Source organism: Sminthopsis crassicaudata, chromosome 1 (genome assembly GCF_048593235.1).
Source record: "Sminthopsis crassicaudata isolate SCR6 chromosome 1, ASM4859323v1, whole genome shotgun sequence".
Lineage (NCBI taxonomy): Eukaryota > Metazoa > Chordata > Mammalia > Dasyuromorphia > Dasyuridae > Sminthopsis > Sminthopsis crassicaudata.
The window spans coordinates 366,822,114-366,844,560 of record NC_133617.1 but is presented as its reverse complement, the minus strand read 5'-3'; the positions used below and the strand labels follow the sequence as shown (position 1 = coordinate 366,844,560).

The 22,447-nt window shown below is 35.8% G+C and overlaps 1 protein-coding gene across 4 annotated transcripts in view; it reads right to left on the bottom strand.

The window, feature by feature from the left end:
• The window catches only part of SLC14A2 (solute carrier family 14 member 2), a 679,109-nt gene that overhangs the window by 76,545 nt on the left and 580,117 nt on the right, over window positions 1–22,447 (bottom strand). The gene's annotated exons all lie outside the window — the stretch shown is intronic.

Sequence of the window (22,447 nt, the reverse complement as noted above, 5' to 3'; positions counted from 1 at the left end):
TTCCACATTAATCAGTGTACATTAGCATAATACCTAAACTCTGAACATCTAGCTTATTTTATTTTCATGTCTTATATAGTGTAGATTCAGAAATGGAAATGGCTTTAAAAACTAATGAGTCCAACTCTTTCATTTTACAGATTAGTAGATTGAAGTCCCACTGGAATAAGTGACATGCTCATGGTTATACAGATATTAAGTGTGTGAGACTGGATTTGAACATGACACCACCTAGTTGCTTGAGGATAAATGTCTGACTCCTCCTTATCTCAAAGTAGTAAAAAACTCCTTTTGCCCCCAATGGTGACTTAGAACTGTTCAATGACAACATATTTATTTATTTATTTTTTCATTCCAGGCCTCATTCTTTATTTTAAAAATTTTAATTAAATTGTGAACATAATGATTGTCAATAAATATAAAGGATGAAGAGGCTATTTATAACTAAATTTCTGTTACATAGTTTTTTTAATTTAAAATTTTTAAAATTTTATAGTTATAAAATTTTTTATGACAGTATATATGCATGAGTAATTTTTTTATAACATTATCCTTTGTATTCATTTTTCCAAATTTCCCCCTCCCTCCCTCTCCTAGATGACGGCAATCCCATACATTTTACATGTGTTACAGTATAACCTAGATATAATATATGTGTGTAAATCCAATTTTCTTGTTGCACATTAAGAATTGGATTCCAAAGGTGTAAGTAACCTGGGTAGATAGACAGTAGTGCTAACAGTTTACATTCAATTCCCAGTGTTCCTTCTCTGGGTGTAGTTGTTTCTGAATGACAACATATTTAGAAAAAGCAGGAAAGTGAGTTTGAGGCTTGAAATCAGGAAGACTCATCTACTTGAGTTTGAATCTGATCTCAGACACTTACTACTCTGTGGTCCTGGTCAAGTTACTTGATGCTGTTTGCCTCAATTTTCCCAGTTGTAAAATGAATTGTAGTAACAGCTGGGGATACAAATAGAAAAGGTAAGAAATTCCATGGTCTCCAGAAAACTCAAACCTCCATTTTTCTTGCCCAACACCCCAGACTGGGCCAATTCTCTTTCTCCTTGGATGCTACTGATCACAGAAATGAATCATGGTTCTGAACCCTGTGTTCTGTTTCTGACACTTGATCAATGCTCTGGAATCTTTACTGATCAACTCCTTTGCTCCAAGACCATCCTGATGCCCATTTCTGAGTAAAAAGCTTCCTGGCAATGCATTCTCTATCTTACTGGTAGATACAATAGCAGATCTTATTCCTGACCTAATTTCTGGCCAGGGAAAAGGAAATTTATGAAGCCATTATCATCTGTAGATATTTTCAGATCAATTATTTTATTATATGAGTCCTACTTGGGTGTAAGAACCTGAGGGCAGGGGAAAGAGGTCACATAAATTTTAGAGAAAGAAAGAAGAAATAAAGAGAGGTTGGGGGTGTAGGTCCAAATGGGGATAGGTCCAAATGGGGATACCTTTTTGGAATTCTTAAGAAGTCTTGTGGAAGTCTATAAGAAGTCAAGAGCAATTTGATGGCGTGAGGGGAGGAGCATGGAAAAAGAGAAGAATGAAATCAAATAATCCATTTCAATTTATCAGATTTAGCCCTAGTATCATCTGCCTCATTTCTTATTTCTTCAGCAGTCATTCTGCCAAAGCCAATGCCTTCCTCTTTATGGGGAATTACCCACAAAGCAAAATCAATGTATCCCTGACACACGATTCCCATCATTCATAGCTGAAACTGTTTTATCATGTCTTACCCTGTTCCTGAGCCCTCTAACCAGACTGATCTCACAGTTCTGCATATTACTTTCATATTTCAGCCTCTGGATCTTTCCTAAGACTGTACCATCAAGATTTTTTTTTTTTTTTTTTTTAACCTCCTCACCATCTATCCTTCAAAGTCCAGTTCAGGTGTTACATCTTTTATGAAACCTTCCTAGCCTATAAGGCCAAGGGCCATTTGGATATTTATAATATCATTTGTGGGTCATACACAATTTTCAACTTATAGATCTCAAGCAGTAGGACGTTATTGTACTTAGTTTTCAGTTCATCATTAACTGCGGTTTATTTTACAAATGATTTTGTGGGCCTTGTATGGCCCCTGTCCTGACAATCTCACCCCTGCTATAAGACAATGTCTTGCCTTATGATATAGCCTTATATAATGATTTATCTTTTTCTCTATCAAGGTTTAAGATTTTATTTTTAGATAGTTTATTTATAATATAGTCAAATCATACATATGTGTTTAAAATAAAGTGTGATTCACTTAGTTTTGAGATATTTGTGATATGTTTCCCCTTTCCTCTCCTTTTGGCTACTATTCTTTTTGGGATTTGGTAAAAGTAACAAGGTGGTCCTGAATGCAGCTGCTAGGCTTATATGGCCCACATAATCCCTATTGTCCTATTATTATCCTGATCCCTAATTAATTTTCTAACTCTGGGAAAGCTGGCTTAGTGAAAGGCTGAGATAAGTTTAAAACAGGAGGCAAAAGCAAATAAATCACCTGACAACAGTTGGTAGCTTTGGAGACTCACCAAAAGGAGAGTCAGGAAGGGTCAGTTTTGGCTTTATTTTTTGTTAAGGTACAAGGTGCTGCCAAGAAGGTATGTCTTACTCCACATTGTGTATACCAATTGACAACCACTCAGGCAGACTTGGAGGAAAACACTTCTTTCTCTGGGTCTCAGTTTTCTCAAGTGGAAAATGAATGCCCTCTATTAGATGATGATCTTAACATTACTCCCACTTTTAAAGCTATGATTTGATGATGTCTTTAATTTAACTAGTCTGTAAACTAGGTACAGATAATTCTGTCACCATGGACAGCGCATATCATGGGGGTTCAATAAAGATAAATGAAATCATGGATTTGATCCAATCTGGGAGCTGCACCCAGTGATGATAGGACATTATCTTAGGCACTTAATCAAATCTAATACCTGCCCCCCAAAAAAAAGCAGCATGGCACAGCAGAGAGAAGGATAATGACTAGAGTTAGAATTCTGCTTCTAATATTTACTGGCGAGGCAATGAAAGGCAAGTCACTTAATCTGATCCTCAGTTATTTCATCTGGAAAATGAATGAGGGGATTGGATTAAATGATTTCTGAAGTCCCCTTTAGTTCTAAATCCATGATTCTAAAAGAAAAAAATTGAAGAATAATTTATTTCTATAAAGTGTTTATCCTTTTGTGTAAAAACTGTGTCCTAATCCACAAGAGGAGGTGATCTGCTTTGCGATGTTTTCAGCAGTATGAACAGAATGCATTGGACTTTTTGTAGTACCTTGCTCAGTCTCTCTTGGGGTTGTCTGCTTTGAAAGATGTGTGTTGGAGGGAGAGGGAGGAGTGGGTTGTAACTATGCAATTGAATTTAGGTTATCATTTTTTTTTCTCTACACAAAGTTAACTAGGTCACATAGGGATTTAAATACAAAACCTTGATTATCTTAGAAAAGGGCAATAAGAAATAGTGAAAAGAATACTGATGGTATAGTAGAAGACCCAAGTTTCCATCCTATCTCTATTATCTGCTTCTTATGTCAACTTGCGTAAATCACTTGCCCCACTGAGATTCGTTTTTTCCTCTCTGTAAAATTAAGGGATTGGACTAGATAAGGTCAAAGATCTCTTCCAGTTCTGAAACCTACAGTCTTATTAAAAGCCTAAATTCTGTACAAATATAAGAGAGTCTTCTTCTTGAGGTTGGTTTAAGATTGGCTCAGCTTGGAATGATAATTATAACACAACAATGAATATTTTATAAATTGCTTCAAGGTTAGTGAGCTGCTTTGCATGTTTTATCTTATTTAATACTCATAACAATTCTTCAGGGTAGATGCTAGCATCATCTCCATTTTATTGAGAAAAAAAAACCGAAACAGTTTAGATGGCTGAACTGAGATTCCATAGCCACTAAGTGGAAGCAGGGAGATGGAGATGGCTTTCTCAGGTGCCTTCCTGACTGCAAGGTTATGGATAAAGTTATTGCATTTTCTATGATCAGTAAATATTTTTAAAAATTTGATTGGACTTGAGATGAGAAGGGGGTGGAGAATAGAATAAAAGATGAAATGTTACTCTTCTGATTTGATCAGTTCTATCTTCTTGCATTGCCACTTCTTAGGGATAGGACTATGAATGCCAGTTTGCTACTGTGGGAGAAGATTTTGTTTTAGGTCTCTGGAGGAAAGAGAGGCAACCTTGATGTCCAGGGGACAGCGCCCAGAGAAAACAGAGTGCAATTTGCCTGGAGATCTCTGGTAGTTGTTCCCCCTCTGGTGGCCAAGAGATGTTATAGCATCTAGTCCACTTTAAAAAAAAATTTCCTTTTAAAGTTGGGTATCCATTAGGGTTTCTTCTTCTCAAAAATGAAGAATAAAGATAGAAAGTGAAAATCAAGATGTGTGTCTTACAAGATAGCAAACAGATGATACTATCTGGAAAAGCATACAAGGAATCTATGTTAAAGTGCTCCCTGGGCTTCAGTCTCCTTATTTGCAAAATGAGGTTGAGTTAGGAATGATTTATAAAATCCCTTCCTGATTTAAAGTTCTATAATTTCATGACTCTAAATGGATTAGTCTAGATTCTATAAAAATTCTAGTTGAAAATTCACTTACAAACCTATTTTGTTCTCTGCAAAGGAAAATGTGACCCAGAAATAGAATCAGAGATTTAAATCTAGAAGAAGTCTTCTAAGTAACCTAGTCCAATTCCTCATTTTACCCATGAAGAACTAGAAGCCAAAAGTGACCCAGCCAGTAAATGACAAAGCTAGAATTGAAACCTATATCCTTTGACTCTGTCCAACACACTTTCTATCATACCAATGTGGCTTTCTCAATGTGAGAACATGCATGAGCAGAGGCTTCCCAGAAAAGTGATGATGAAGCACTGGGCCTGAAATCATGAAGAACTGAGTTCAAATCTAGGTGTGTAATCCTAAACAAGTCATTTAATCTCCATTTGTCCCAGTTTCCTCAATTGTAAAATGGGGATAGTAATAGCACAAACCTTCTGGTATTATTGTGAGAATCTGACAGAATAATATTTGCAAAGCACCTTGTATAGTGTCTGGTATGTAAAAGGCCATTAATAAATATTAATTTCCTTTCCTTCCTTCCATGAAGTCATGAATGGGTAATGGGGGAGATGCACAATGTCAAACCTTTTAACTTTCTTTTACAAACTCATTGTCTGCAGAATTTTACCAACAGGGTATTATCACCTTCATTTATATATGAGGAAATTGAAACATTCAGAAGTTACATGGTTGCTATCCTTCATATTTGGTGGCATTTGTCTTCCTATCTATTTCATTTGGTCCTCATAACTCTGTGGGGGTGAGTGAGAATTATTATGTCCTATTTGCAAACAGAATCAGAGAATTTAAGGCACCTAATCCAACTGGGCGGCAAAGGCAGTGTGACAACCTTGGTCTCCTGAGGGCTAGTCCTGCACTGTTTGGAATACAAGGTACCCAAGGTCACAGCAAAGAGACAGGATGCCAGGTTAGACTCTGAGTGTTCAGTCCTTCATCCTAGTTCTCTCTTCATTATCCAGCAAAGACTTATTTTCATCTTTTCTAGGTTACCATTGCCATGGAAACTCAGGATGTCCCACTGTCACCTCAAACTCAACATTTTCAAAACTAAACTATTCATCTTCCCATCGAACCGTATTCTTTCTCCCTCATCAGGGCTCAGAACCATGATGTCTTCACCCTTATTCCAGCATCTAGCCATGTCCTGGGTTCTGTCAATTATACCTAGGATCATGAGTTTTAGAGATTATCTAGTCCAGCCCTCATAATTTTATAGAACAGAAAACTGAAGACTAGAGAGGATAAGTGACTTGCCAATGTAACAAGATGAGATAAGACTAGAACCCAAATCTTCAGGTCCCAAATTAAATGTTGTTGTTTTTTCCTGCTAAGCCAAATGACTCTCACATTTGTGTTATTCTTTCCGTTCCCTGGTGCCATCACTGTTACATGACCTCTCCCATGGGCTATTACAAATAGATTTTCTAACTGATCCCCCTACCTCCAAATGCTTTCCTTTCCAAACTCTCATGCCCATCAATACCTGATTAATATTCCTAATGAACAGATAAAGTGAACAGTGTCACAACTCTGCTCAAAAATCCTTCCATGACTCTCTGTTGCTTTTTTATTGCTGCTGAGTCATTTTTGCAGTTGATTCTAATTCTTTATGATCACATTAGGGTTTTCTTTTTGGCAAAGATATTGGAGTAGTTTGCTATTTCCTTCTCTAGCTCATTTTATAGATGGAAACTGAGGCAAATAGGGTTAAATGACTTTCTCAGAGTCACACAGCTAGCTGATGCCAGATTTGAACTCAGGAAAATGAGTATTCCTGATTTCAGATCTGGAATTCTATCTACTGTGCCAAGTAAATATCCACCTCTTCATGAAGCTTTCTCTGATGCCAGCTGCTTCTCTAGAACTTTGGGCTTCTACAATTTTGCTCACAATCAATCAGTAAGTTGTATGCATGTCTATTTAGAGAGGTAAGCAATTTGATACTCACATATGAAGCAATGATGTGCATCTAATTGTGTAAGATGCTTCAGGATAGGGCAAGGGATAGTGGACAGAAGTATTAACAATAGCAACAACTGAGGCTTTAGGTTTTAGGTTTGTAAAGCATTTTACAAAATACATTCTTTTACAGAACCTACAAAATGTATTCTATAGTGTTCTACAAAATACATTATTTCTACTTTGCCATTTATTGTCTACAAACATGTTAGAAAACACTTTATAAATGCCAGTTGAATTGAATTTGATAACTTCACACACAGTAGGCATTCAATAAATGGTTGCTTAATTGAATTAAATCACATTACAATGAAGAATTATTGCCTTGGCAGGAAGAAGAGAGACGTGGTAAATGCCCTGTTAAGGGAAAAGGGAATTTCACTTTCCTTTGTTCTTAAGCTGAAGAGGGCCAGAAGAAAAAAAAAAAAAAGAAATAAAATTTGGTTTGACTGAAACAATACTTTTCAAAAGGTTTACACAAGACACTGGTTACTTTATCAGGGTCAAGAAATGAATTCATTTCCTAAATCATGTTTCTACTGGTTGCTATCTGTCCCAAAATTGACTTTCAAGGTACAAGTGCTAACCGGTATACCCAAAGGCCTCTTCCAAGAATATATATTTCTTCATTTGACTCTTTTGGGCTATCCTGTCATACTATGTCTTTTCTTCACTTTCAGAAGAATAAATTAAAATGTTCCATTCAGATTAGCCTCATATCTGTTCAAATAATCTGGTCTCAAGACAATCAGAGGAGAGTAGACTTCTCCACAAAAGAGTGAAGTCATTCATTCTTCTTTCCCAGGTCCATCTTTGCTCCCAAAGTTTGGGCCCAAACTTCCCCTCTAGACATTAAGAAAAATGGTCCCTTGTTAAGAGCATGTATAAAAATTCTGCCAAGATAGGTCCTAGAGATAGTAGTGGGGCAATATAAGTTACTATGGGGAGGATGGTGGACTTTTAGTCCCAAATGGACTCTCATACCTCCATGTAATTACCATCCTACTGCTGTAGGACTTAAAAGTGTCTAAAAGAAATATTCTTTTAATGGATTGGGAGAATGACTTGTACAATTTGTGCTTTTCAATGTAACAACAGCAATAAAAACAACCTCATAGTTTATAAAACACTTTATTTAAAACAACTCTGTGTAAAATCAATCTTGTCATTTTTTCAGATGAAGCTTTGATCTGGCAAAAGTTCACATATCCAATAAATGCTCAAGGCAGAACTTGTAGTCATTCCACCAATCTGCTCATAGATTTGGAGGGTAGGGAGCTGTTTAGTGAATAAGAATTTATCAAGTATTTCTAGGTGCTAGGCACTGTTGCTAAGTACTTTACCAATATTATCTTATTTGATCCTCACAGTAGCCCTGTGAGGTAGATGATATTATGATCCTCATTCTACAGTTGAGAAAACTAAGGCAGACAGAGGCTAATTAAGTTACTTGCTTAAGATCAAATGGTTAGCAAGTGTCCGAGGCTGGATTTGAACTCAGATCTTTCTGGCTACATGCCCAGTATTCTCTAAGCACTATGCCATTTAGTTGACCCCAAATAGATCATTATTTTGTTTTCCAGTCTTTGGAAGGTAGAAAAGGTGCACATTTCTAAATGCCAAGAAAAAATCCCTTAGTTTAATTCTTACTGTTGTTCAGTTGTAACCAACATTTGTGATCCCATGGACATTTACTGTCCATGGGTTTTCTTGGAAAAGATAATGGAATGCTTGCCATTTTCTTCTCCAGTGGATTAAGGCAAACAGAGGTTAAATACTAAATGTCTGAGTCATATTTGAATTCAAATTTTTCTGACTCAAGGCCTAGTGCTCTATCTACTGATCCACCTAGCTGCCTCTAGGTTAATTCTATCCATAAATAAATTTAAGTGGAGAACTGATGCATTTGAACTTGAAATATACAAAAAGAAGTTCTACTTTCCTTGGATCTGGCACTAATTCCTTGTGTGGTCTTATACATTTCCATAGTCCGAGCCTCAATTTCTATTTAGAAAACCTAGATTCAAATCCCATTTTGTCACTTATGATCTGTATAACTTTGGGAAATTTATATGTCTAGGGCACAATTTCCTCATCTGTAGGATGAAAGGTCCACATAGACTACAGAGTCATTGAGGGAAATTTCAGCTTTCAGACTCTGTGATTCTAGAATAAATGGCCTCTGTCTAAGGTCTCTTCCAGCTCCATTATGCAACAATGCCCCCAGCTGTGAAGCAGTCTGAGGTCATCTACCTTCTTTTTGGTAATATTAGAAGAGTTAGTTAATAAGGCTTTCTAAGATGTTTAGAAATACACAAACCAGATCTAGGAAACTCAAATTATGAGAACTGAGATCCAAACTAGGCCCAGTTTTTGCTTCCAACATTCTTTGTCAACTGAGTTTATTCTTGAAAATACCAAGTGTGTTTTCCCCTGGTATTGACAATATTCAGCAGAGATGACTAAGAAACTGTCCTAGAATGACCCTGGAGAGCTCTTCTAGTTCCAATATTCCAGAATTCTATGAGCTACCAAATTCAGATGAACCATCCTGAAATAGAGGAAAGAAGGAACATTCATACACATTTCTTTTCCAATCTTGGTACAAACCATTTGCTCCCCACTCATTCACGTTGGTTTTCATGACCTCTACCATGAATATTTGTTTCCTTTTGAAGAATAGCAAAATCAGTCTGGATATGTCTTTATAGAGCTAGCACCAAAGGCAAAAAAAAAAAAAAAATGGTCTGAGAGGGGTCTCCCAAAGGTCCTAAATGCCTGAAGTTATTATTAGAATCACTCTTTTGGGGTTAAGCTGCTGGAAGCCTTTTACCATCTGGTCCCGTCTGACTGAGCAATCAGATTTTTCCCGACTTAGGTTTAACAATTGAAACATTGAAATTAATTGCTATACATGAATATGCATAGGTGGCGTTTTATTCTGAAAAACTCCACCTATGCATATTCATACATAGCAATTAAAAGTAAATACATTCATAATGATGCATTATGATAAAATTCATAAATAAAACATGATAAAAGTAAATACATTCATAATAAAATATAAGCTTCTTGAGGTCAGGGAACCTCGAGTATAGTGCTTGTCACATACTTGACACTTAGTAAATTCTTTTTGGTGAATTGCCTATTCTTTAAAAGGTCTTTATGTCTCTATTCCTTTTTCTAAAAACTCCTAAGAGATAGATTGTTGTATAATCATTCATTGCTTGGGGGTATGTATGTATATATATTTCATCTTAGACCCAGAGTACTAAAAGAGAGGAGAAAAAGGAGCAAACATTTATTAGGTGCCCTATGCTAAGGCCCTTAAAATTATATTTGAATTTCAAAACAACCCTAGGAAAATATTCATTTTCCAGTTGAGGAAACTGAGACAGATAGAGGTCAAATGACAGCAAGTCCAGGTAATAAGAAGCAGACTACAAATTCATCCCTCTTTCCACAGTACCACATTGCCAGAATTTCCCAGCCTTTCTCCCTTCTCTGAGAGCAACAGAAGCTATTTTAAAACCACATCACCCTTCCTCCCCCCCACCCCCACCCCATTGCAGTGGGAACATTTCCTTAGCCAAGCTGAAGAAGCTGGCAGGCATTTATGCTAATATTGTGTAGGTATTGGACTGGTCTTTCTCAGCATTGGCTGATTTATTGTCTGGAAAGTTGTGGCTTTAGGAAGCCTTAGGAGGTCCTTGAAGAAATGGTTCTGATTATCCAGTCTTTTGTTGGGATGACTGGGAATCTTACTGATCCAGAGCACAAAAAACTTAAATAGGACAGAACAGTTCAAGATGTTTTTTTTTTTTTTTTTACCCTTTAATAGGCTATTGGATAGAATATGTGTGTTATGACTTACAGCTACACTAGAGAGAGCAACAGCTAGCAATGTTGCATGAGAGTTATCACTCTCCCTGGTTTAGTGCAGACATATATAATTGAGATAAGATCATTCAATAATAAGACATTTATTAAGTACCCATTATGTGCCAGGCACCTTGTTAGGCAATGGAGGTACAAGTAATAAAGAATGAAGCAATCCCCACTCCCAATGAATTTCCATTCTATATATAAATTATATACTGAGTTTTATTCACTAATTCTAGCACTTTCTCAGCTTGCCCTTCATATTCTGCCTTGAATACAATTTCATCTATGCTAGATAATATAATGTTAATCGCTATATCATACAAAGTATTTAAACATAAGGCAGTGTGAGAAAGTAAGGCATTAGCAATTAGGAAGATCAAAAAAAGCTTCATGAAGAAGGTGATGAATGAGTTAGTTACCTCTTAAAGGAAGAGAAGGACTGAGTTGGAGGGAAGAAGAAAATGGCATGTAGGATGGTCAGTGAAAAGACATAGAAATGAGAGATGGTGTGTCATGTGTGACAAAAAAAAAGAGAAGAGTTTGGTTAGACCACAGACTTTGGGAAGGAGACTAATTTTCTTTTCTTTTCTTTTCTTTTTAAAATGTACTTATTTACTTAAAACTTAAAAAAAATGGAAAAAGAAAGATAGAAAAAAAGAAAAAAAACCCCCAAAAAATCATCATGTTCCTAGCAGAACATCAGGGAAGATTCCAAATATGTGGGAGAATAATTTTCAGTGAAACTAGAAAGATAGATTTGGACCCGGTTGTGTAGGAAATAAAAAAAGTTAAAAGAGGAAATTATATTGTCCACTGAAGATCCTATCTTCACTAAGTCACTGGATCTTATTAAGTAGAACATCAAATAGTCAGATTTGTACCGAAGGAAAATTAATTTGGCAACAATGGACAGAGGAAGAGATTGAGATGGGGAGATGAATTAGTACTATATTGCAATAATCTAGGCAAGATGCTTTGAGGCTTGAACTAAGGTGATAACAGAGTGGAAAGAAGGGGTGAGATAGGAAAGATAATGCTTAAATAGAAAAGATTCAACAACTGATTATCTATATGGGTTGAGGGAGAGGCAGGATTTGAGATTATAAACCTGAGACACTGTAAGGATGCCTTCAATAGAAATAGGGAAGTTTGAAAAAGGAGAGGTTTTAGGGTAAAGATAATGAATTCTGTTTTGAATATGTAAAATGTCGAGTATCTCTGGGATGTCCATTTTAAATGTCTCATACTCAGTTGATAATATGAGGCTTGAACTCTGTGGAAAGAATAGGATTAGATATTAGATCTGGGAGTCTAACATTAAACTCATGGGAGCTGATGACATTCCAAGAGAGACAATGCAGATGGAGAAGAGGGACTAGGATGGGACCTTGTGGGAAGCCATCATGGTCAGGCAGCATGAATAGATAATGAACTTGAGCAAAAGACATTGAAAACCCAAAAGAGGAGAATGTTTCTAGTAGGAAGGAATGACTGACAGTTACCTGCAGGAAGGAGATAAAAGAGAATTAGGACTGAGAAAAGACCATTAAATTTGGTGACTGAAGCATTTTGCTCTCCTGGGGCACCTCCCAATATAATTTCTATTCCTTTCTCAGGAGCCCCTTTCTCACTTTCTCTATCTTCTAAGACTTAGTCTGGGGTGATCTGCCCCTTTCCCTTAACACTCAACAGTGGTCTTAATTATCATCTACTAGAAAATGACTTATAAACTCCCAAGTCTTTGACCTTTCTTATCATCTTTCCATTCTGACACCTCTTCTTATTACAAGGCATCTCCTCATCTCCCTTTTGCTTTATAACCCCAAGGATCTATAAGAATCTTGTCCAGATTTCCACACAGAGCTGTAATAATATGCTTTCTTCACTGACTCTTGGGGGATTTCTAGGCTAGACCTTGTCTCCTTGTACAACCACTCATAAACCATTAAAAACCATGTGGATTTCCAGTTTACTCAGTGATCTCAAAGCTCACATCAATCATATCTCACAGAACCGTCAGATGGGATTGTTGAACCACTCTGGGAAAATCACAGAGGACAGAAGAGGATCCATAGAACAGTCTAATGGCAAATGTCCTAGTCTTCAAGAAAGAGAACGGAGGAATCTGAAAACTTTACACATGTGATATTGACTTTGATTCTTGGCAAGATTCTGGAATGTATTACTTAAGGAATAGTTAGTGAACGTCTGGGAAACAAAAGGGGATCAGAAAGAGCCAGCCTGGTTTCATCAAACACAGCTCATGTCAGCCTGACCTCAATTCTCCTTTTTGAAAGGCTTACTAGACAGGTAAATCAGTGGAATGCTATCAATGTGGTTTGCCTAGATTTGAGCAAAGCATTTGAAAGAGTCTTTTGGGTAATTTTTGTGAAAATAATATGGAGATGTGGGCCAGACAATTGTATAATTAGGTGCTGTTGGAACAGATTGAATGGTTAGACCCAAGTAGTAGTTATCACTCATTCAAGGACAATTTAGAAGGAGATCTCTAATGGAGTGGCTCAGTAATATCTTTGGCTCTGCATTAACATTTTAAATAGTAACTTGGATGAAGGTACAAATGGGATGCTATCAAGTTAGACTCAAAAATTGAAAGAAGATCTTACATTGGAAAGAAGAGTCAGGATCCAAAAAGATATCGATACACAATAAAGTTGGGCTGCATCTAATAAAATGAAATTTAAGAGAAAGAAATGTAGACTCTTACATGGATTAAAAAATGTATTTCACAAGTACAAGATGGAGGAGGCATGGCTAGAGCATAGTCTATTGGAAAAAAAGTTTTTTTTTTAATTGGATTTCTAACTAAAGACAACATTTAAAGAAAGCAGAGTACCCAGTATTAGTGAAGTGATAGCACATTGAAAAGCTGGAGGATGACCAGGCTGATGAAGGGACTTGGTACTTTGCCATAAAAGGATAAACTCAAGTAAATGGGAATGTTCAAGTTGGAAAAGAGGAGACATAGAAGTACAAGGTAGTTATTTTCGTGTATCTGAAGGGCTATTTTGTGAAAGAGGGATTGGAAATATTTATAATTTTTTATGGTATCCCCATAGGTAGTATTCTCCTACTAGGGGATATCCCTAGGGGATAACTAAGCAATATCAATGTAACAGAAAATTATTGTACCATAAAAAAATGATGAGATGAACAATTTCAGAGATCACTGACTTGACTTTTATGAAATGATATAGAGTGAAATGAAATAAGACTGGAAGGGTGGCAATGGCTTCAAGAGAATTAGGGAAATTTGAAAGAGAAGAGAATTTGTGGGGAAAAAAGAATGAGTTCCATTTTGGACATGTTGAGGTTAAGGTTGTTAACATCCAGTTTGAAATGTCTCATGGGTAGTTGATAATTTGACTTAAGCTTTTTTGTGGTAGCCCAAAATTGTAAATAAAGTGTCTATTCCCCTGTTGGGAAATGGCTAAACAAAATGTGGCGTATCAATGTAATGTAGTATTGCTGTGATGTAAGAAATGATGACATGAACAATTTCAGAGAAAACAGGGAACAGCTTTATGAACAGAAGCAAGGTGAAATGAAAAGAACAAGGAAAATAATTTATACAATGAAATAAAAAAATCCACCCAACTTTGACAGCCTTAGAACTTTGATCTATGCAGTGATCTTCCAAGAAGCCAGAAGAAAAAAAATAATTCATTCAACATGTTGCTGACCTCCTGACAGAGAGGTGGTGAACTGAAAATTCAGATGCAGCTAATGTGGGGATTTATATTGCCAAATTATGTAGATATATGCATGGAGAGATTTTTTATTTTATTTTATTTTTTAAAATAGTATCTTGTTTTTCCAAATACATGCAAAGATAGTTTTCAACAAATTTTTCTCCCTCTATCCCCTCCCCCTCAGACAGCAAGCAATCTGCTATAGGTTAAACATGTGCAATTCTTCTAAACAAATTTCCATATCTGTCATGCTGCACAAGAAAAATCAGATCAAAAGGGAAGAGACTTTTAAAAATGCCAAATGGGATGGAAAGGTACAGTATGAAGGGCAGATAAAATAATACTTGATAATTGGAGGGGGGTTAGGAAAAGCATTGAAAGGAAATGAGTGAAAAGCAGGTTGTGACTTGACATAGGGAAATCTTTTCTAATAATTAATACCATCTTACAGTGCCTTAGGTCATAGAGTACCTTTATTATTTTTTTTTATAATAGTAGCCTTTTATTTTTCAAAACACATGCAAAGGTAGTTTTCAACATTCACCCTTGCAAAATCTTGTGTTCCTTTTTTTTCTCCCTCCCTTCCCACCTCCTCAGGACAGCAAGTAATTCAATGTAGGTCGAACACATAAAATTCTTCTAAACATATTTCCACATTTATTATGCTGCACAAGAAAAATAAGATCCAAAAGGGAAAAAGAGAAAAAACCAAGCAAACAACAATAACAACAACAAAGGTGAAAATACGATGTTGTGATCCAGATTTAGTTCCCATCCTCTCTGTATGCATATGGCTTTCTTCATCACAAATCTATTGGAATTGCCCTGAATCAACCCATTGTTGAAAAGAGACACATTGGTTCTATTGGTTTTACCCACTTCACTTAGCATCAGTTTATATAAGTCCATAAAGTACTCTTAACTGAAAATATTTGAGATGGGCCTGGATGGCCACTTGTCAAGAACAGAATAGAGGGGATTCTTTTTGAGTGTGTTTCAGATTAAATGACCTCTACTAGCTAATAAGACTTTTATATACACACATATGTATATGAATGTCTTAGGCATATATGTGCATATATATGTATATATGTATATAGATATGTGTGTATATATATATACATGTATGAGTGTATATATATAAATATATATATATGTAAATATATATAAAACATAAAATTCCATTGCTTCATAGTAGAAAGAACACTATATGATAGGTCAGAATCATAACATTTGAGAACAGGAAAGAGCCTTAAAAGGTGTATAGTTACAGAATCATATATTTAGAGGTGGGCAGTTGACTCTTCTTTTTTAGATGAGAAGACTGAAACCCAGCAAGATAAAATCACTTGCCTAAGGTTACAGAGCAAAGCTGAAATTCTAGTCCAGGTCTTTTGACTTCAAATATGCCATTCTTTCTATTGCACTCCTTTTTTTCAATCAAAAGAAATTATGGCTCAGAGTGGGCTCCTAAGGGGTGTAGTGGATAGAGTGCTGAATCCGAAGTCAAGAAGCCTCATCTTTCTGAATTCAAATCTGGCCTTAACAGTGACTCTGGGCAAGTCGCTTAATATTGTTTGCTTCAGTTTTCTTTTATGTAAAAGGAGTTGGGGAAGAAAATGGTGAACCACTCTGGTGTCTTTGCTGAGAAAACCCCAAATGGGGCCACCAAGAGTTGAACATGGCTGAAATAAATGAATAACTACAACATGACCCAGAGTAGGGAAGAGTCTTGTACTCAGATGTGATTTCCAGGTCTGTGTCCTCTGTCCTAAACCATACTTTTCTAAAATCTAAAATCTAAAAGAAGCTAGATAGTGGATAGAACAATGGATCTGAAGCCAAGAAAATATATATGCAAAACATATATATTCAAATCCAGCCTCAGATATTTACTAGCTGTGTGACCCTGGACAAGCCAATCAACTACTACCTGCCTCACTTTCCCCATAAGCAAAAAGGGGATGACAATAATTGCACCTACCTTCCTGTGTTACTGGGAGGACAAAATGACATAGTTCTAAAGCACCTAGTACAGTGCCTACTATATAGTAGGCACTTAAATTCTGGTTGCCTGTCCCCTTAGAGTTTTGAAGGATTTTAGGGATCTTAGGGATCATCTAGTTCTACCACTCATTCAATGAAAAATCACTTTTATATGCCTGACAGTTCTGAACTTTACTTAAATAGCTCCAGTGTTGGGTAGTCCATGACCACAGGAGACAGCCAATTCCATTTTTAGATGGTTTTAATTGTTAAAATGTTCTTCCTTTAGTGGATCCAAAATTCTCTTTTTTACAAGTTTTGTCTCTTGGTTCTGGTCCCAGCTTTTTGATTAAAATAGAACAAGTCTGTTCCTTTATGTACATAACAGCCCTTCGTATATTTGAAGACAGCTATCATCTCTCCACTTAGTTTTCCCTTTTTCAGGTTAAACAATTGCAGTTTTTAAAAATGATTGTCATAGACTATAGTTGATATTTATATAACACTTTTAAGGTTTTCAAATCATTTGATCCTCACACTATCCCAACCAGGTAGGTATTACAGCACTTGCTAATTATTCCTATTTACAGAAGAGAAAACTAAAGGAATTGAGATAAAATGACTTGCCTGTGGTCACATGGAAATTAAGTATCTGAAAAAGTATTCAAATACAGGTCTCTTTTGATTCCCAGTCATACTTTCTATTTTACTACACCAATTTTTAATAGGGTATTTCTCTATACTCCTCATCATATTCGTCATCCTCTTCTGAACACACTCTACTTGGTAAATGTCATCCTTAAAATATGTTGTCCATAATGGAATACAATTCTTCAGATGTGATCTGAATATATTTCTAGTCTATAAGCTCTGTCGTTAATTAGCTGATTAGCTGCCACATCTTAGGTGAATCATTTCTGGTACCTTGGTTTCATCTATAAAGTGGGGGAAATTATATTTGGATTGTTTACCCCACCCACAAGGCTGTTGTGAAGCAAATGCTTTATAACCCTTAAAACACATTGTAAAATGAGTTGTTATTATCATTTTATTATTGTCTTACCTGTATATTTTTTTAATGGTTTTCAGATAAAAATAGTTCTGAGAAAACTTGCTACACCATTATTGTTAAGGTTATTGTTATTGTTCTACAAACTATTGTACAATTGGATAACATACTTTTTTGTAATTACTAAAAGTATTAGAATATAAATTCATCTTTGACTCACTGAGAGCATTCTTGGTTTGCCACCAACAATAGATAACAGAAGCACCTTATACTATTCCTATGTGATTTTGACCCTCTTATAATTTGAGAAGTTAAAAAAAATCAATAATGTTCAATAAAATGTTATTCTTAAATTGTGATGGATTGTTACTTTATCCAGGAGAATGTGGCTGATACTTTGGTCTGGTTTTTGGTCTGGATACTTTACTGGTTGAGTTCTCCATGAAAATTTAAGATTTTTTTTGATAGCATTGGGACTTGTCTCTCCTTCAATGAAAGATATAGGTATATGATGGGTAGAGTTTTCTCGTATATAATTAATGACAGTAGATCATGTTTTGTTAAGTATTCATAGGATTAAAGTCCTAAAACTCAAAAGGGTCCCAGAGCTCATCTAGTCTAATAGTCTCATCTTACATGGAGGAAGGTAGTTTTTTGTCCAGTCACACAAGTACTAAGTATCAGAAACAGTATTTTAAACCAAGTAGAAAGGAAATCAGGCAAGCAACGAAGAAAGAAGCATTTATTAAGGGTTTTCTATGTTCCAGGCAGGGCAGTCAGGTAACACAATGGATAGAGTGCTTGACCTAGAGTCAAGAGGACTCAATTTCATAAGTTCAAATCCAGCCTTAGAAACTTCCTAGCTTGTGTGATCCTGAGCAATAATTTCACTCTGTTTGCCTCAGTTTCTCATCTATAAAATGAACTAGAAAAGAATACTGGAGTGGTTTACCATTTTCTTTTCTAGTCAAGAAATAACTCCACAAGTATCAGTAATATTTTAATACAATTCTTTCCAAAACTAGGAGGAAAAGAGAAATAGAGAAATTGTATTCAAAATAACTTCAGATACATAAAATATCTGTAGAGTTAACTTATTAAGGTCTACTCTAAATTTATAGAAATACATCAATAATTAAGAACCCCTTGCAAAAATAAAACATATTTATTGTTCATAGTTAGGCCAAAACAACATAATGAAACAATATATTACCTAAATTCATTTAAAGATTATAGAGAGTACTAATGAATTACTTTCTCAGACTAGACAAAGTAATAAGAAAATATGGAGACTAGTAAGAAAAAGAAAAGGGGCTTAGTTACCATTTTTCAAATTATATTATGGATTAGTAATTATCATTTTTTATTATCATCTGTCAGTGGGGGAATGATCATATCTGAAATTTGGTCCTGTCTTCATGAGATTTTAAAGGATCCATGACTCAAAAAGTTTGAGTCCCTGCTCTAAAGCAAAAGTTAAATCAGAATTCAGCAAAGTTTCTCTTCATGGGCAGGGAATTTGAGGAATATATTTCAAAACTACTGTAGCCTATTAGTGAAGAAAGCAATATACCTTAGCTGAAAATGATGTGAATACTGGATTATATCACTGCATTTTCCAGATTTCATACTTTTCCTCAATTTTTTAATCCTTTTTTTTCAGTTGTGTTTAACTCTTCATGACTTCATAAGAGGTTTTCTTGGCAAAGATACGGGAGTAGTTTACTATTTTGTTTTCTAGCTCATTTTACAGATGAGGAAACTGGGACAAACAAGGTTAAGTGATTTGTCCAGGGTCACACAACTAGTGAGTATCTGAAGTCACATTTAAATTCATGCCTTCCTGATTCTAGGTCAAGTGCTCCATCCACTGTACCACCTAATAGCCCTCTTCATTCCTTTTTACCTATACAAATTCCATATATATATATATATATATATATATATATATATATATATATATATATATATATATATATATATATACACTGCCTCAACAATACTCTTGGATCTTCAGTAGGACTTTTTTTTTTAATTATGGATTTTATCCATCCATTAAAACCCACTTCAAATCCTACTTACTATAGCAATCTTTAATTCTGAGACTCCTTTCTTCTCTCCCTTTCCCCCAAGTCAGGGAATGTTCATACTCTTCTTGACTGCACATTTGTTTCTGAAACATTCATTAGGTATCCTACCCTCAGGGGTAAGTAACTTTCTTGGAGTAGCTCATGTTTTTAGAACACAAAGAGGGACGTCTGGAGGTTTGTGAGTCTATCATCAGCAGACAGACTTCTATCTCTGAGATCTACATCCTTTCTACATCATGACTTTCCCCTTTGTAGTTTTGATATATATTGCAGTTGAGTATAAGAAATAAATGGTAATTTTTTGGCAGTTTTGTGGAAGCCACAGACAACACACAAGCAGATGACAAAGAAAAAGATTAGAAACTCAGGAATGCATAAAATATTTGTATAGTATTGTATAATATCAACTCAAAATTTGCAAGAAAGTACTATAAACACTCCATAAAAGAAAAAAAAAATTCAGACTTCTCTTGTATGAAGGCTGGGCCAAAAATATGCATATTTTCCAGATTGCAAGGAGCACCAGTGACCCTAACCCTCCACAATGTGGAAGGGATGACTGTAATGTAATGTGTGTAATGTGTAAAAGAGACTATTCTCTGCCTCATTTATTATTCAGCCTTAATCACTGATTAGGTGTTGCCTCAGACCTGTTAAAGACCAAGGTCTCTCATTGCATTAGGGCCATCTCTAGTCATCTTGATCTATATCTGGCCACTGGACCCAGATGACTCTGGAGTGGGAAGTGAGGCAGGGGACCTTGCACAGCCCTCCCTCACTTAAATTCAATTCACTTGAATTTCATGGCATCACCTCCCTGATGTCATGGTCCTTTTCAAGAATGAAGGACAAAACCAATGACACAATCACATTTCATAAGAAAATTCTACTTTACTGGTTCTAAAGAATGTCCCATTTTCTGTAAACTTCTCAGGTTGGTTAAGGGACTCCTTAATTTTGCTGGTGACTACTTTAACACTATCTGTTACTTTTCTTTGTATTCTGCCATAAAACTAATGACCAGAGCATTATAATCTGTTCAGCTTTGGTGCCTGAAAACATCTACTCCTTCTGGTTCCTTCAGATGGTCTTTTTTCTATTATAGCCTTTTCTTATCTTGAACAGTTTTAAGGTGTGTGGCATCTCTGTTTCTTTCAGTAGTATCTGAGATTATAAACTCTCTACAAATTTAATTAATGAAGTTTTCTCTCTTCCATGCAGAGCAAGCAGGCCCAGTTCCTGTTAGCCCTTAAACTTCAAGTGCAAAGCAAATCATTTTACCTTATTTTTGCTAGGCTCTGCATAGAAAAAGAATCTGGTTAAAAAGAGACAGACACCCCCCTGGAGTGTCTACAATACTATATATGGATCCTTCTATTTGTATGTAGTCATTCCCTCTAATTGGAAAATTTGAATCTGACTCTGAACACCAGGTAAGAGTTGAACATGGGATATAATTGCACACTAGTGGAATAAAATTGTGATGACAATATAATGCCTCTTTTCATCTATGTAATTATTTAGCTCTCACTAATGATAATGACAATGCAGAGGTTTCTATCTGAAGCTCCTGCTTGCTACGAGGAATCTTAGAGATATGCAGAGAGAATGAGGAAAGATTCTTAAATTATCAGTGAGACATCAGAATAGGAAGCAAGTAAGATTCTGAGGCAAAGGTTAAGATTTAAGACGAGAATCAAAGGGACCTTAGAATGAGTTAAATTCAATCCATAAATTTTGCATATGTAGAAACTGTGGCTCATGGCTTGACTTGTTCAGGTGCATATAGGGAGGAGAATAAGGACTTGAACCAAGGTCATTTAAGTTCATTTAACCTATACGGCTTCTTAGCCAAGGTCAGTGATCTGGACCAAGAGCATACATAGATGTGTGAATGGGAGTTTTATTATTTTTTATGCACAACATGGATTCTGGTCTTAAATTCTTCTTACATATACAAAGATTTTCACTGAGTATTATTTCACAGCTGGCTGACCTCATTCTGACAGACAGTTTATTTAATTTCTGACAGGTGATAGGAGAATGTCACACAATGTTGGACTGTCCTCCAGTGGAAAAAATGTTGGATTTGCAATCAAAGGCTCTGTGTTTAAATCCTAATTTTATCACTTACTACTTGTGTTTTGAGGCAAACTCTCTGGGTCTCAATTTCCTTTTCTATATAGACCTGATGACAACTAGGTGGCACCATAATGCATAGAATGCCTAGCTTAGGGAGATTCATCTTCCTGAGTTCAAATTCAGCCCTAAGATACTTTCAACCCAGGTGACTGGCAAGTCATCAAACCCTGTTTTTTGTTTTTTGTATTTATAAAATGAGTTGGAATGCCAAACTTCAGTATCTTTGCTAAGAAAATCCCAAATGGGGCCATGAAGAATCAGAAACAAAAGAAAAATAGCTAAACAACAACAAAAATTGGATATTCACTAAAGTTCATCTAAGTGCTAAATCTGTGATCCTTCTTCTCTATACTGATGATTCAATGAAAGAAGTTCTCAAGAATGCCAAAGCAACAGCAGAATATTATTATGTATTAAATAACATATACTAAACAACTGACAGAAATTGCAACCTGCAGCTATGTGTTCCCTCTTACCACCTTGAAGTGAATGGGTGAAATGAAATGAAACATGGTGAATAGGAATGGGGAGGTTGAGCCTTCCAGTTGGAATAATCCAAAAGGGGTGACGTTAAACAGTTCAAGTATGATCTTGGTCTTCAGCATACAGAATTGAGTAGGTTGTGGTCCCTCAAGTATATCCCAAGTCCAAGAATGAATAGAAAAGGTAAATATTATGTATGGATCTATAGAGCAACAGCTTATGCATGGCTGAACTTTTTAACTAATAGTACAGAGCACAGGTGTCACACCCACAACTTCCTAGCTGTAATTTTTTCTAGGCTATTAGCCTACCACATGAGGCTCAAATCAAATTAAAATGTAATTGGAAAATGATTAATAAAATAAATAAAAATACAACATAAATAATATTAATATGTAGTTTCCTGAATCAATATATGACCTAGAGGGATTTGTTTTTATTTAAGCTTGACTTCACTGATATAGAGCAGTGAGAACCCACAAGGAGTCAAAAACTCTGGGTTCTAGTTCTGATTCTGCTGCTAGCTGGGTAATGAGAGCTTGGGCGAGACATTTCTTTCT